Here is a 12,709-nt window from a genome sequence, read left to right on the forward strand (position 1 = left end):
AATTGGAAGCAGACAAGATTGCAGGGCAAAAGTTGGGAGCAAGGGGGTGGATGTAGGTGTGGGGTTGGGGGAAGTAGAGAGAGGGAGAGAGAAAGGAGAAGGGAAGGATTGGGCAGAGCTTGGGGGAGTGGGAGGGTTGAGATGGAGGAAGGGTGTATATAGGAACAGGGAAGAAGATATTTTAATTAAGGGAACCATTTTAGGGTTGGCAAGAGACTTGGCTCTAGAGGGGATCCCAGGTGTCCACAGGGATGTCCCCAGCTTGTTCCTTGGGCAGCAGAGGAGAGGGTGCCTGAACTGGCCTTGTCCCAAAGTCACACTGGTGAATATCTCGAGTATCACCATAGAACCTTTGTCCGGTGATGGATGGAGATAGAGACAGAGACCCACATCAGAGCACTGGACTGAGCTCACAGTCCCCATTGTATTGGTCTTAGGAGGTAGAGTTTTTGGAACCTGATTATGTCATAATGATGATGTTGACTTGTTGAGAGAGTGTTCATATGAAAGAAAATTCAAAGAGCTAGCTATCCCCTTCTCCCACATGCAGGGCTAACAAAACATCAAGATACGTGAGACGTAAGTCCTTCACATGCCTTAAACATGCTGATCCATTTAGCTTGCGACACGTTTCCTCTAAAATTCTTGCTTATAAGTTTATAATATGTTTGTAGAAACATCGGGGTTGGATCTGCAACATGACTGATAACTGAGTAAAATATTTTACCTCTCAAATGTGAAGAGAAAATAGTTTAAATTGGGAATTTTCTAGCAGCTAAATTAGCAGGTTGAGAGCTGTGGTCCATCTTTCTGTGTTTCAGCTTCTCTCAGCATTCTTTTCCTCAGTTACATCATTACACACCACAATCAAATGAAAAGCATTATTTGCCTTTAGTGTTTGGTTTTGTATGTAGACCAGAAATGCACGTCATACTTTTTATTGCTGACATGATGCAGATAAACTACATTCAAAAAGTTGTTCCCTAATACAAATGGTGGAAAGAGAAGGAATAAACCAAACATTGCTGAGAAATTTTAAAAATAATCTCTATTTTCCTCCTTCTTTTCCTTCTCCTTCCTTCTCTCCCTTTTTCTCCTTCCTTCCTCCCCTCTCCCACCTTCTCCTTTATTTTTACAATTATATAATGAAGTAACTAATCAGTGGGTTGTATTTAATCTTACGTTTCTAACTTACTACTCATTTATCAAATTACCTAACTCATTTGTTTTCAGGCCAAACAAATATTTTATACCTTATATCTATAGAGTGGTTTATAGCCTACCCCTCATTGCATTATTCAATAAATGTTTGTCCTTCTTTATTAAAAATTTTCTTGTCATCTTATATTCTGTAAAAATGGCATAGCATAAAATTTATACTTAATAGTGTTTGGTATATTCACAGTGCAGTGCAATCACTGTTGATATCTACTTTTAGGAAAATTTCTTCACCAAGAATGGAAACCCCATATGAATAGTCATTCACATTGTCACTTTCCTCAACATCTAGAAAACATTAATCTGATTTTCGCTTTCATGAATGTATCTCATGAATATTTTATATAAATAGAAACATACACTCTTTGAGCCTTTATATATGGACTCAAGGTAATCTATGTTTTAACTTGTATCACCACTTTATTTTCTATGGATTAGAATTCCACCATATAGATATATCAAATTTTGTTTTTTGTTTTTAGTTTGACAGTCAACTGACATTTGGATTATTACCATCTTTTAGTTATTTGAATAATGCTTCAATGATCATAAATGAATTTCTGTTTGTATATATGTTTTTAATTATTTTCTACATAAACAAAATAATTAAATAGCTGGATTATGAGGTAATTCCACATTTAACATACTGAGGAAAGCTAGAGTGCATTGCATGGGAGAATTCTATTCTGCATTCCTGTTAGACGTGTACTTGGGTTTCAATTGGTCCAAGTTCTCAACATCAGCTGTAATTTGCTTTAAAAAGTAATGTGCCTTTAAATTCGAAGTTCACTAAACACTAATTTTAATATGGCTGAGTTTCCTTAATTGTTTTTGTTAGCCCTTTGTACAACTATATGGAAGAAATACTAGTTCATATTCTACTCATTTTAAATTACATTTCCAACATTTCTTTTTAAGTTACATAAATTCTTTTATCTCCTGGACAGTTTTTTAAAATTAAATATAAAATGTCCTATGATTATAGGCTGTCTTTTCACTTTTTAGAAAATTTTATTGGCTGATAGAAGTTTCTCAATTTTGAGGAGTCCCTGTCCCTGTGCTAAGGGCAACCATCCAGATGGGTGAGTGGGTGCCATCCCGAGGCAGGGCAGAACGTCTGGGAAAGGAGTACAGGGCCCCTTCACCTCCTGCTTCAAGGGCTTCTTTGTTCCACAGGACCCTGCCTCCCCCAAGCCTGCCCTATTGTCTGTGATCCTTGTCCCAGGAACAGTTCCTACTCCTGCACTGAGGCTATCTACCCAGAGGAGGGAGTGTGCACCCTCCTGGCTGGAAGGGAGTGCAGGGCACATTTAGCTCCTGCTGCAGGGGCTTCTTTGTTCCACATGACCCTCCCCTCACCCTCAAGTTTGCCCTTTTGTCTGTGGGGTGCTTGGACCTCCAGGAGTCCCTGTCCCTGTACTAAGGAGAACCATCCAGACCAGTGAGTGGGTGCCATCCCTGGGCAGGGTGGAACGTCTGGGAAAGGAGCACAGGGCCCCTCCAGCTCCTGCTGCAGGGGCTTCTTTGTTCCACATGACCCTGCCTCCCCCTGCCCTATTGTCTGTGAGGACCTTGGCTCAGGAACAGTTCTTGCTCCTGCACTGAGGAGATCCACCTAGGGTCAGTCACAGCATAGATTGGACCAATATGCCAAGAGTCTCCTGGCTGCATTTGAAGGAAGAGATGGGCAGGTGATAATACAAGAATTCCTCCAACAACCAGAAAGGCAACATGACAACACCAGATTCCAGGGATCACGCAACAAGAAGACTTGAACACCCTATTCCAGAAGAAGCAGACGAAATTGACTTTAAACGTAGCATTATGAAAATAATAGAGGACCTTAAACAGGATGTTAAAATGAATAAATCTCTCAAAGATACCCAAGAAAACCAAGATAAAGTAACCAAACAGGTAATGGAAATAGTTCAAGACTGGAAAAATAAAATGGAGGTAATGAAGAAAACAAAAACAGAGGAATGGCTGGATTTGGAAATTCTGGGTAAACGAACAGGAACTACAGAGACAAGTATAACCAACAGAATACAAAAGATAAAAGAAAGAATCTCAGACATTGGAGATACTATAGAGGAAATAAACTCATTGATTAAAGAAAATAACAAATCCAAGAAATTCTTAGCACAAAACAACCAGGAAATCTGGGACACCACGAAAAGACCAAACCTAAGAATAATAGGAATAGAAGAAGGAGAAGAATTACAGCTCAAAGGCTCAGAAAATATATTCAACAAAATTATAGAAGAAAACTTCCTCAATCTAAAGAAGAATATTTCTAATGAAGGTACAAGAAGAATACAGAGCACCAAATAGACTGAACCAAAAAAAAAAATCCCCTCGCCATATAATTATCAAAACACAAAACATACAGAATAAAGAACAAATATTAAGAGCTGCAAGGGGAAAAGGTCAAGTAACATATAAAGGGAAATCTATCAGAATTACACCTGACTTCTCAATGGAAACCATGAAAGCCAGAAGGTTTTGGATAGATGTGCTGAAGACACTAAGAGACCATAGATGCAAGCCCAGACTACTATACCCAGCCAAACTTGCATTCACCATTGATGGAGAAAACAAGATATTCCAGCAAGAAATCAGATTTAAACAATACATAGCCACAAACCCAGCCTTACAGAAAATACTAAAAGGAAAACCACAAACCAAGGAAGCCAAAAACACTTATAATAACACAAGCACCTAACAATCCTCTGCCAGCACATCTCAAAGAAGGGAAACACACAAACACTACAACCAGAAAAAATAACTGGAGTTAGCAACCACTGGTTATTGATATGATTTAATATTAATGGACTCAATTCACCTATAAAAAGGCACAGGTTAAGAGAATGGATACAAAAAACAGGATCCAACATTCTGCTCTTTACAAGAAACACACCTCAGTCTCAAAGACAGACACTACCTCAGAGTAAAGGGTTGGGAAAAGGTTTTCCAATCAAATGGACCAAAGAAACAAGCGGGTATGGCTATACTAATATCTAACAAAACTGACTTCAAATTAAAATCAATCAGAAGAGATGGAGAATGACACTTTATACTCATAACAGGAACAATTCATCAGGATGAAGTCTCAATCCTGAATATCTATGCCCCTAATATAAAATCACCCACATATGTAAAAAAACATTACTAGAACTCAAAGCATACATCAAACCCCACACTCTAATAGTAGGAGATTTCACCACTCCTCTCTCACCAATGGACAGGTCAATCAGACAGAAACCTAACAGAGAAATTAGAGAATTAATGGAGGTAATGAAGCAAATGGACTTAACAGACATCTATAGAACATTCCACCTAAACAGAAAAGAATATACCTTCTTCTCAGCATATCATGGAACCTTCTCAAAAATTGAACACATACTTGGTAACAAAGCAAAAATCCATAGATACAAAGAAATTGTAGTAACCACCTGTGTACGATTGGATCACCATGGAATAAAGCTAGAATTCAGCAACAGTTCTACCCCCAGAAAGCCTACAAACTCATGGAAACTGAACAGTCAACTACTTAACCACCCCTGGGTCAAGGAAGAAATAAAAAAAATTTAAGTCTTCCTTGAATTTCATGAAAATAAAGAGACAGAATACTCAAACCTATGGGACACGATGAAAGCAGTGCTAAGAGGAAAGTTCATAGCACTAAGTGCCCATATAAAGAAAACAGAGAAAGCACACATTAGAGACTTAACAGCACACCTGAAAACTCTAGAAAAAAAGCAGACTAACCCAGGAGGTGTAGAAGACTTGAAATAATCAAACTGAGGGCTGAAATCAACAAAACAGAAACACAGAAAACAATCCAAAGAATCAATGAAACAAAAAGCTGGTTCTTGGAGAAAATCAACAAAATTGACTAACCCCTATCCAAACTAATCAAATGGCAGAGAGAGAGAACACACAAATTAATAAGATCATAAATGAAAATGAGGACATAACCACAGACACAGAGGAAAGTCAGAGAATCATTAGATCTTACTACAAAAGCCTGTATGCCACAAAATTAGAAAATGTAAAAGAAATGGACCACATACCAAAATTAATTCAAGAGCAGGTGAACAATTTAAATAGACCTGTAAGTCACAAGGAATTAGAAGCTGTCATCAAAAACCTTCCTACCAAAAAAAAAAAAAAAAAAGCAAGCCCTGGACCAGGTGATTGCAAAGCGGAATTCTACCAGAACTTCCAAGAAGAACTAATAACTATACTCCTTAATGTATTTCACAATATAGAAACAGAAGAGCCATTGCCAAACTCCTTTTATGAAGCCACAGTTACACTGATACCAAAACAACACAAAGACTCAAACAAGAATTACAGGCCTATCTCACTCAGGAACATCGAAGCAAAAATTCTCAATAAAATCCTGGGAAACCGAATCTAAAAATATATCCAAAAAATTATACATTATGATCAAGTAGGATTCATCCCAGAGATGGAGGGCTGGTTCAAGATACAAAAATCTATCAATGTAATCCATCATATAAATAAAAAGAAAAAAAAACATGATCATTTCATTAGATGCTGAAAAAGCATTTGACAAAATTCAACACCCCTTTATGATAAAGGTCTTGGAGAAATTAGGACTACAAGGTTCATACCTAAATATAATAAAAGAAATATACAGCAAGCTAACATCAAATTAAATGGAGAGAAACACAAAGCTATTCGACTAAAATCAGGAACAAGACAAGGCTGTCCACTCTCTTCATACCTCTTCAATATAGTGCTTGAAGTTCTAGCAATATTAATAAGACAACATAAGGAGATCAAGGAGATTTGAATTGGAAAGGAGGAAGTCAAACTTTTGCTATTTGCAGATGATATGATAGTGTACATAAGCCACCCCAAAAACTCTACCGAAGAACTCCTACAAAGTGGGGAGTTGGCACCTGCGTACTAAGACCCGTGTGCAGCAGTGGCGGCAGCGGCGCTAGAGGCAGCAAAGGCAGCGGCAGCGGGTTCGGAGGCAGCAGTTGGGCTCAAGGCGAGCAGACGGGGTTGAGTCAGTAGTTGGAATCGAAGCCTCAAGACCTAGTTCCAGGACAGGCTCCAAAACCACAGAGAAACCCTGTCTCGAAAAACCAAAAAAAAAAAACAAAAACAAAAACAAAAAAATGGCAGATGACTTGGACTTCCAGACAGGTGATGCAGGGGCCTCAGCCACCTTCCCCATGCAGGGCTCAGCATTACGTAAGAATGGTTTTGTGGTGCTCAAAGGCCAGCCATTTAAGATCGTTGAGATGTCTACTTCAAAGACTGGCAAGCATGGCCATGCCAAGGTCCACCTGGTTGGTATTGACATTTTTTTTGTCTTTTTTTTTTAATTGGAGAGCGTGAACGCAGTCCCCCACTACCACAAATTATGCAGTCAAGTTTCCCGCATTTGGGGAAATTGCAGGGGTAAGCACATCCGGAGTGCAATGGATAAGCCTCGCCCTGGGAAAACCACTTTCGTGATCATGGTATCTCCCCTGCCAGGTAATATGAAGATATCTGCCCATCAACTCACAATATGGATGTCCCCAACATCAAAAGGAACGATTTCCAGCTGATTGGCATCCAGGATGGATACCTATCCCTGCTCCAGGACAGTGGGGAGGTACAAGAGGACCTTCGTCTGCCTGAGGGAGACCTTGGCAAGGAGATTGACCAGAAGTATGACTGTGGAGAAGAGATCCTGATCATGGTGCTGTCTGCCATGACAGAGGAGGCAGCTGTTGCAATCAAGGCCATGGCAAAATAACTGGCTCCCAGGGTGGTGATGGTGGCATCAGTGATCCTTGAGCCTACAGAGGCCCTTCCCCCAGTTGGGTTCTGCTCTGGCTGGGGCCTTGGCTGGACTCCTATACAATTTATTTGAAGTTTTATTTTGGTTTTCCTCACCCCTTCAAACTGTCGGGGAGACCCTGCAATTCACCTAGCTCCCTTGGCCAGGAATGAGGGAGCCATGGCCTTGGTGAAGCCACCTGCCTCTGCCCTCACAGCCCTTGTGGGGGAAAGGGGGAAAGGTATTGCTTGTGGTTTAGGTCCCCCCACCTCCATTATTTTTTTTAATTCAATTTGGAATCAGAAAGCTGTGGATTCTGGCAAATGGTCTGTGTCCTTTATCCCAGTCTGCTCTCCTGCTCTCCATAGTCCTTCACCCCCAAGCATCACTTGTATAGACTGGGAACCAGCCCCCTTCTCTGCCTGTATCTCTTTCCCAAGCCCCTTTAGGGGTAAAGAGAAGAGTGGGGGTCAGACATGATCCCTCCTTAGGCATCTGGGAGGGTCTTGCCCCCATGGGCTTCACCCTTTCCTGCAGTTCTCCGACACATTTGTTAAAAATCAAACCCGAATAAAACTACAAGTTTAATATGAAGCCCCCCCCCCCAAATGTTGTATTAGGAGCAGCAAGGCTACATCCCCAGCACCCGGCCGCCCGCATGGCTAGCTTATGCCCCGAAATAATAACACGGAAACTGTATTCTTTTAAACACGGCCTGGCCCATTAGTTCCAGCCTCTTATTGGCTAGCTCTTACATATTGACCTAACCCATTTCGAATAATCTGTGTAGCCCCACGAGGTGTCTTACCAGGGAAGATCTTAACCTGTGTCTGTGTCCAGTAGGAGAATCATGGTGACTCCTCAATCTGCTTCTTTCTCCCAGCATTCTGTTCAGTCTACTCCGCCTACCTAATTTTCTGACCTATTAAAGGGCCAAGGCAGTCTCTTTATTTAACCAATGAAATTAACACAAAACAGAAGACTCTCCCCCATCACCCAAAGAACTCCTACAGCTGATAAACACCTTTAGTAATGTGGCAGGATACAAGATCAACTCCAAAAAATCAGTTGCCCTCCTATACACAAAGGATAAAGTATCAGAGAGGGAAATCAGAGAAGCATCACCTTTCATGATAGTCACAAATAGCATAAAGTATCTTGGGGTAACTCTAACCAAGGAAGTGAAAGATCTATTTGACAAGAACATTAAGTCTTTGAAGAAAGAAATTGAAGAGGATACCAGAAAATGGATGGATCTACCTTGCTCTTGGATTGGGAGGATCAACATAGTAAAAATGGCAATTCTACCAAAAGCAATCTATAGAGTCAATGCAATCCCCATCAAAATCCCAACAAAATTCTTCACAGACCTTGAGAGGACAATAATCAACTTTATATGGAAAAACAAAAAATCCAGGAAAGCCAAAACAATTCTATACAATAAAAGTACTTCTGGAGGCATTACCATCCCTGACTTCAAGCTCTATTACAGAGCTACAGTAATGAAAACAGCTTGGTATTGGTATAAAAACAGAGATGTTGACCAATGGAATCAAATCGAAGACCTGGATTTTAACCCACAAACATATGAACACCTGATTTTTGACAAAGGAGCTAAAATTATACAATAGAAGAAAGAAATAATCTTTAACATATGGTGCTGGCATAACTGGATGTCAACATGTAGAAGAATGAAAATAGATTCATATCTATTACCATACATAAAACTCGAGTTCAAATGGATTAAAGACCTCAATATAAATCTGACCACACTGAATCTGATAGAAGAGAAAGTGGGAAGTAGACTGCAGCACATGGGCACAGGAAACCACTTCCTATATATAACCCCAGTAGCACAGACAATAAGAGCAGCAATGAATAAATGGGACCTCCTGAAACTGAGAAGCTTCTGTAATGCAAAAGGCACTGTCATTAAGACAAAAAGGCATCCTACTGATTGGGAGAAAATCTTCACCAACCCCGCAACAGAAAAAGGTCTGATCTTCAAAATATATAAAGAACTCAAGAAACTAGACATTAAAACTCTAATTAACCCAATTAAAAATGGGGTACTGAACTGAACAGAGAATTCTCAATAGAAGTTCAAATGGCCAAAAGACACTTAAGGTCATGCTCAACCTCCTTAGCAATCAGGGAAATGCAAATCAAAACAACTTTGAGATACCATCTTACACCTGTCAGAATGGCTAAAATCAAAAACACCAATGATAGCCTACGCTGGAGAGGTTGTGGAGTAAGGGGAACACTCATCCATTGTTGATGGGAATGCAAACTTGTGCAACCACTTTGGAGATCAGTGTGGCGGTTTCTCAGTAAACTGGAAGTCAACCTACCTCAGGATCCCACAATTCCACTTTTCGTAATATAACCAAGAGATGCCCATTCATACTACAAAAAAAAACGTTTGTTCTACTATGTTCATAGCATCACTATTTGTAATAGCCAGAACCTGGAAACAACCTAGGTGCCCCTCAACTGAATAATGGATAAAGAAGGTGTGGCAATATACACTTTAGAGTTCTACTCAGCAGTAAAAAACAATGACATCTTGAATTTTGCATGCAAATGGATGTAAATAGAAAACACTTTACCGAGATAACCCAGACCCAAAAAGAGGAATGTGGTATGTACTCACTCATAAGTGGATTCTATCCATAAACAAAGGACATTGAGCCTATAATTCGGGATCCTAGAGAAGCTAAATAAGAAGGTGAACCTAAAGAAAAACATATTTATCATCCTGGACATTGGAAGTAGACAATATCGCTGGGAAATAGTTGGGAACAGGATGGTGTGTTGAGGGGAAGGGGAGATGGAGAGAGAGAAGAGAGAAAGGGAAGATGGGGAGAGAGTGGGGGAATGGGGTGGTTGCGATGGAGGAAGGGTGGATATGGGAGCAGGGAAGAAGATATCTTAATTAAGGGAGCCATTTTAGGGTTGGCAAGAGACTTGGCTCTAGAGGGGTTCCCAGGTGTCCAAGGGGATGTCCCCAGCTAGGTCCGTGGGCAGCAGAGGAGAGGGTGCCTGAACTGGCCTTGTCCCATAGCCACACTGATGGATATCTTACATATCACCATAAAACCTTCATCTGACAATGGATGGAGATAGAGACAGAAACCCACATTGGAGCACTGGACTGAGATCCCAAGGTCCAGTTGAAGAGCAGAAGGAGGGAGAAGATGAACAAGGAAGTTAGGACCGCGAGGGGTGCGTCCACCCACAGAGACGGTGTGACTGATCTAATGGGAGCTCACCAAGGCCAGCTGGACTGGGACTGAACAAGCATGTGGTCAAACTGGACTCTCTGAATGTGGCTGACAATGAGGGCGGACTGAGAAGCCAATGATAATGACACCAGATTTTTTTTCTACTTCATGCACTGGCTTATTGGGAGCCTAGTCTGTTTGGATGCTCACCTTCCTAGACCTGGATGGAGGGGGAGGGGCTTGGGGCGAGTGGGAATGGGGGGAGTGAGAGGGTAATGGGAGGATGGGAGGGGGTGGAAATTTTTAATAAATAAATAGTTTCTCTATTTTATGATATTAAAAGTATCTCCTACCTGTTCATTGTTTGAAATTTTAATTTCATATCAAAGAAACTATTGTCAAAATCAAGGATTACAAAGAATTACATACTCTTTATTAGAATTTTTGTGCGTTGAGATATTTGACTTACTTTCATTTAATTGCTCTGTGTGGATTAAGGTAAGGTTCTAAATTCTTTTTTTTTTAATCCGTGAGTATTAAATTGTTCTAGCATATTTCATTGAATCATAAGCATGGAAGTAAAGCTTTATTTTATACTGTATTTGAAACAATCTGTTTATGTACTTATCCTTGCATTTCTCTTGATAACTGTGGGTTCCTGATAAACTGAAGTAAGCACATATGAGTTCTACTCACAGCAACGCTTGAGGAAATTAGAGAAACCTTAAAATTTTATATAAGTCTTTGGGATCCATGCTTTTTTATTTGAAATATTAAAGAGTACTTCAAAGTTTTAAAATACAGATTACATTAATTCATAGATTGTTTTAGATGGTATTGCTATTTTAACACTAAGTATTTAAAACATAAAATAGGATTTAGTTGACTTAGGTATGTCTTACATCTTTATTATTATTCCTCCAGATACCTGAAATTATCTTCTTAATTTTATTTTTAATTTATTAGTTGCTAGTGTATAGAAATGTTAATGATTTTTGCATATTTAACTTATACTATTAACTGTACTAGTGTTTTGTTTACTCTAATATTGTTTTGTATGGATTATTGTTACAATGTATGTATTTGAGTTTTGAAAATATGAGGCTATGGCATATAAGTTTATATTTTTTCTCTTACATTGAAGCAGACTAACATATGTATCATTTCACAAGCTACTTTTGTAACAAAAGTAGGCAAATTTTGATTATTTAAATAACCCTTAGTACCACTTGAACATGATGCCAAGAGCACTGGCAATGGAAAAAAAAACATGATGGTCATGAAAAATAAAAGCTTTTATTTATCAAAAGTTTATGTCAGGTAAAAATATAGCCCTGGGAAAAGGAGAAAATGTTTTTAAAAGATACTCATAAAAGAGTAATGTTCAGATTATACAAATAAATCCTACAATATAGAAATGAAAAGAGCATTATTTTAAAATGAACAAACTATGTAGAAATTTCTCTTCAGCAGATACATACATAGTCAATAGTCATAGAAAATGATGGCCAATATCATTAGTGATTAGAAAAATGAGAAAAAATACAATTGGATGCTTTTTCAGATTTATTAGGACAGCAATTAGCAAGACCAACAAAAAATACAAACTAAGGCATATTTTCAGATTTTTAACCAAGATGTAACAAGTGTTGGCAAGGATGTGAAATAAATAAATGCCTGAAATATTTCTCAGGGAATATGAAAAGTGGTGCAGCTTTGTCCAAAATAGTTTATCAATTCATCAAACATCTCAGTACACAATTATCACAATTTAGCAATCCTGTTCACAGTAGGTACATAAAAATTAATATTAAGGATTGATGACCTCATGTTAGTACAGATAACAGTATTATTCACTTGTACAAAGGAAGGATAAGTTAAATATAAGCCAGAAGATATAGATGTATGGGATATATATATATATATATATATATATATATATATATATATATATATATATATATCATATAGTATGTTGGTCAGCCTTAAAAAAATGAAACTCTGATACAGCTCCAGACTACAGCATAAATAATCTTTAAAGAGAGCTAAGTCAAATGAACTTGACAAAGACAGACAGATACAGTTTATTAGCAGTTAGATGACATGCTGAGAATAGGGAAACTTCTGGTGACAGAATGTAGACTTTACTAGAGTCTGTGATGAAATCTCTGTTTGGGATGACGAAAGTTCTGGTTTGACATTATAATTGCTATAATTCCAGAAAATTGCACAATTAAAAAAGTTAAGGTGTTAATTACATAAGGGGAAACTAATGTAGGAGTAAAAAACAATTGCTTTGCGATCTTCAGATCTTCAGCATTATTTTTATTGAAAGGCAGGTGGCGCAAGAGACCAATGAAAAAGTACAAGAGCCCCAAGCTAGGCATTAGGGATTTTTTTTTATTATTATTATTATTTAGCAAATTTAGATTGTTTTACAAAGGATAAATGCCTA

At 38.6% G+C, this 12,709-nt stretch overlaps 1 non-coding gene and 1 pseudogene across 1 annotated transcript; one reads left to right on the forward strand and one right to left on the reverse strand.

The window, feature by feature from the left end:
• The first annotated feature begins 6,353 nt into the window (after window positions 1-6,353).
• On the forward strand, window positions 6,354-7,070 carry LOC121440190 (annotated as a pseudogene).
• On the reverse strand, window positions 6,585-6,745 carry LOC121440194. The gene has a single exon (XR_005973339.1). It is a non-coding gene; the product is annotated as a U1 spliceosomal RNA (small nuclear RNA).
• Window positions 7,071-12,709: the final 5,639 nt, after the last annotated feature.

This window comes from Microtus oregoni, unplaced genomic scaffold, assembly GCF_018167655.1.
Source record: "Microtus oregoni isolate MIOR12 unplaced genomic scaffold, Mior012 000066F_000, whole genome shotgun sequence".
Lineage (NCBI taxonomy): Eukaryota > Metazoa > Chordata > Mammalia > Rodentia > Cricetidae > Microtus > Microtus oregoni.